This window comes from Alligator sinensis, unplaced genomic scaffold (genome assembly GCF_000455745.1).
Source record: "Alligator sinensis unplaced genomic scaffold, ASM45574v1 scaffold1115_1, whole genome shotgun sequence".
In the NCBI taxonomy this organism is placed as follows: domain Eukaryota; kingdom Metazoa; phylum Chordata; order Crocodylia; family Alligatoridae; genus Alligator; species Alligator sinensis.
Window position 1 is genome coordinate 905,321 of NW_005842317.1, and position 4,870 is coordinate 910,190.

The following is a 4,870-nucleotide window of genomic DNA, read 5'->3' on the forward strand; positions in this document are numbered from 1 at the left end:
CCGCCCCCCCAACACACACACACAGCTGCAGCACAGAAAGCAGTGCCAGGGGAAGAAGTGGCCCTCTTGGCCTCTGTCCCCAACCACTTTTTCCTCCTGCAACCTTTGTCCCCCACACTGCTCTCCACAGGGTCTGTCCTCTTTTACCTCCCCACTCCTCAGAGTCTCTACCCTTCCTCCTACCCCTCTTTACTGGCAAATGCAGCTCCAGTTCCATTCCCTCCTGAGTCATGGAGCACGTGGAAGCGTGGCATCTGCCTGACCATGAAGCAGCGTTTGGAGCCTTGAACTGTGCCATGGCTGACTTGCTGGGCAGGGGACAGAGCTTGCAAGTCCGTCGTCCTGGGAAGGAATCTAGCCAAAGCTAGAGGTGTGCCAAAGGGGAAGGGGTAGAGGCTGCAGAGACCAGGTTGGAGGGGAGGGAGGGGATGGCTGCTGTGGCGCCGACTCAGGCTGCCTGCCCCTCCCCTCTGCCCTATACTCGAATCCAAGAGAAGGGGCTTTTTCCCCTGTGTTGAATGGGATTAACAACTTTGTTGTGGACTTGAGTAAATACAGTATTAATGAGAATGACAAATGCCTTGCACATGGTACACAATTACGATGCATAATTGTTTTTATTTTAAACCAAAACAGGTGATAATTTTGAGCATTCCAGCCTAGGATCATAACTTATAAATCAGTTTTCCCTCTTACATAGCATTGCATAGGTTTAGAATCATGTGCGCTAATGAAGTAGCACCGCAAACACAAGACACGCCGTGCTTGAAGTACCAGATAGATGAGAATAAGAAGGTCTTTGGAGACCTTGGAGGGGAAACTGACTTGAGTTAATGTAACCAATCAATGATATGTTTAGTTCATCTGTAAAGTGCCGATAAACAAATATGGGAGACTAACAGATCAGTGTGTCACTGGTGCAGAGGCAGACTTTGGATATGTGAAGAATCCTAAAAACTTTTTGTTTTGAGAGTGAGTCTGGATTGGATAGTTTGATTTAGAGGAAGAGGATACGATTTCCAATCTTCTGTTTATGTGCGTCTTTAAAGACTTCTGGCCCTTTTGACATAAACTTTAAATGTGTATACAAGGGGATTTTTTTTGTTTTTGTTTTGTTTTTCCACTTGAATCATTTGGCTTGCTCCCTACAAATAAGAGATGATGTAGAACATAATATTCCACACAGTTCTTCCAGGACATGAAGAGAATGGGGAACAAGAACTCTCATGCTCTAATGAGCAATTTATGCCCTAATGGGAAAACAGATAGAAGATAATGGCAAGGTCATTCTGTGCCTGAAAGCTTGGCCAGCTTCCCCAGTTACGTAGTTGGTACAATGAAAAATATCACGGGAAAAGAAAACCTTGTCTCATACACTTTCTGGATGTCTGTAACAATACTTCAGCCCTATTACAACATGAGATGATGGACGTTCAAATTATCTAACTTTGCCCTTTCTTGGGCCCTGTAGGATGCAAACACAAGATGTCTGTCAGCAGTAATCTCAACTTCCTGCTCAAGTCTTCAGTCTTCCTGCAGCTTGCTTCCTATTTCTTCTGTCTATAATTAGAGCCAAGACTATGTGAGACAGGAATCTTTCAGGCTGTTACCTAACACGGCCCTGCTTAAAGAGAGAGCACAATGTGGACAGTCTTTGGTATGGGCTAAAGGGCACTAGAAGCTGTAGCTCACGTGGTTCAGGCTGGTTGAAGACAACCCTCAGTTGACCCTAAATATAAGCATCAATGTGGCTTGCTGTTTGATATTGAGAAATTGCAATTGCATGCCAATTGTTAAGGATCAGAAACAAGTGTTGACTAGATTAAAGGAGAAAGAAGGTTTAATGGGAAGCTTAAACTTGAAAGCCGGCTTTTAACAGAAAATGCAGTTTGGAGTACTGTATCTTTGAAGAATGAAGAGAATAGGGATAGGTGGTTGGCTTGAGTCTCTAATTCTATCAGTTCTGTATGTGTGTGCGCACGCATGTGCACTTTTTTTAGCTGCCTCCTTTTGCGGACTCTATCGGTACTTCTCTTGTTCAGTACTAAAACATAAATGCTATAGTCCAGTGTTCTTTTACCCTATTTGAGAATTTTAAAAATGTTGCTCGACTGAACAGGATATTTGTTGTTATGCCACTAGAGGGTGTCTTGGTACTATATTAAACAATCTTTCAGGGTAGAGCCTTGATTGGGTATTTAAAATGCTTAAAGTTTGAGCTAAATTAAGGTACTTTTTGATTCTGTGGTTATCTGATAGTTCAAAGACACAAAATCAGTTAAAATTACAGACAAGATAAAAATTTTCATTTTTAGATTTTTTTTATTTTGCCAATCGGGAAGCCTGTGAAGGTTATTTATTTGTAGTCTAAGTTGATCTTACAATGGCTGCCCCTAACATTTTATATTTCAAACTTTAAATAGTCTAGGGCACTTCACTATCTGAAGAAGTGAAGCCTTTGGACACACCATTACTGTTTTGGGGAATTTCACAAAATATTAAGCTAAGGGTATATGGTTACTATTTCCTAAGAGATGTTTATATTTGTGACTTGAGAAGTTACAGGGGGAGTCGAGTATGCTTTGCAATTTAATAGTGTTTTTGAGCTGCTAATTGGGACTCCAATTACAGGTCAGTTTAGGCCTGCACTTCAGAGACAGATTTTAAATGTTTATTTTGTTTGAAAAATACAGGATACTGTTCCAAAACTTGCAGCTCTTATTCCTCAGGCACAAACTGGATTTTTGGAGTTTATAAGAAATCCTGCAAGTCAAACTGCCATTAAATTTTAATATCATAGTTCTTTTTTGTCCCATATGATTTTCAGAGTAACATACTTCTTTTACCACACAGTGAAAAATACATAATAATAACCTGGAATTTTGTGCAAAGACTGTGTTGAAAGAATTAAAGTGAAATTAAGTTATTGATTATGTATCTAATTGTTTGTGTGTTACCAAAGTGCATAAGATTCCCCATCATGGACTGGGACTCCATTCTTCCATGTGCTTTACAAATGTAATGAAAAGACAATGCCTATCCCAAAAAGCTCACAATTTAAATATAAGATGGAAAAGCAACAGAAGGGTATATGCCAGGGGTAGGCAGTTATTTCAGCTGGAGTGCTGCATAACAAGTTTTGGTGAGCTGTCAAGGGCTGCAAGTGCAGTCCCACCCCTTGATGAGTGCCCCACCCCTGGTTGCCATCTTGGGACCAGAAGTCCCACCTCTAACCCCTAACCTTTGCCACCAGAAGTTCCCCCCCCCTCCCCCCCTTGCCCCAGAAGTACTCCTTTTGGGAGGGAGGGTGCTACTGTCTTGAAACTGGAAAAAATCATTTAATAAAAAATCAAAACATCTACTATAACTTATTTTAATTTTATTTAAAATATTTTTGTCCTGATTTATGCAATTGCTGCTAGATACACTATGCAAACACACATAATAGCTCAGAATACAATCCTACTCTTATATATTGTGGGTGGGGTGGGAGGGTTTGCTTGGGGAAATGGTGGGGGTGGGAGTGTGTGGGAGCTGTAGGGGGGTGTGGGTGTGTTTTGGGGGTATGGTGGGTTATATAGGAAGCTGTGGGGGGGTGTCCATGGCATCTCTGGAGTGTGCTGGTCCCTGGAGCTAGCTATCTGTGGGGGCAGTGAGCAGGACCAGCCCTACCCAGCCCCATCATGTACAGCGCCACAGTCCACTCTAGTCCCTGGCTGCAGGTGGTGGCAGCAGCATGTGGGGCCAGCCCCACCAAGCCCTGTGCAACGAAGCTGGCAGTGCAAGTCATGGGGCTTAGCTGGGGCAGCAGGGAGGCGTGGAGCCAGCTCAGCTCCATAGCATGGAGTTCTCTACTGCTACACGCAGGACATGGGGAACGATGAGTGGGGCCAGGCTGCCAGCCGTATTGCGCATGGCTCTCTCCAGCAGTGTCGACTGTATGTGAGCCTCACATGATGCAGCCAGATGAAACCTGTACCTGAGCTCCACACTCCTGCCCCATCCTGTGTCTCCACCAGTCCCAAGGGACTGACACGGGCCCCCCACTCCCACCCACAGCTGCTGCCACTCCCCTGCTACTGCCACTTTCCCCACTGCTGCCCTTCCCCTGCTGCCTCCCTATTTTCCCTCCTGCGTGCCCACCACCCCCTGCTGCTGCCATTCCCGCCCACCCGCAGCCCCCATCGCCCCAGCTGCTTCCTGGCTGGGGTGAGCTGGGCTGGCTCTGTGCTGCACTGTGTGGTCCCAGTCATGCAGCTGGGAATTGCATGGTGCTGGCTGGGGTAGGCTGGCTGTGGCAGGACATGGTTCCCAGCTCCATGGCTTGGAGTGTACAACACGGCATGGAGCCAGCCTGGCTTGGCCCAGCCCCTGCGGAGTGGGGTGATCGTCAGCAATCATCCTCCCCCCGGTGCCCCTACCCATTTTTATTTGAAACTCTTTTGTGCAGAGGGAGGGTCGGGGAGCAGCCCCATGGTCACCAGGCCAGGAGCCTCTGCCAGGCAAAAACTTCCGATTGACAGCTGGGGTGGGGTAAGGCCGGATGGGCTTTGCTGCTGCCGCTGCTGTTAGGTCCTGTTGCCAGCTCCTGCCAGGGGCACCTGTTCAGCCTTGACAGGCAGCCACCAGCAGGTAACTTCCTAAATTTTAGAGGGGCCCTGCGGGCCGGATAGAATGGCCTGGTGGACTGGATCTGGCCTGTGGGCTATATTTTGCCTGCTCCTGGTGTATGCAGTTAGATGAATGAGCATGAGAAAACAACCTGGAATATGGGTCAGCATTTTATATCAGTGGCTAAGGTGCTTTGGGCATGGAAATCAAAGGGCATCTTTAAAATGTCAGGGAAGTTGAAAATAAATATCTACTTGGC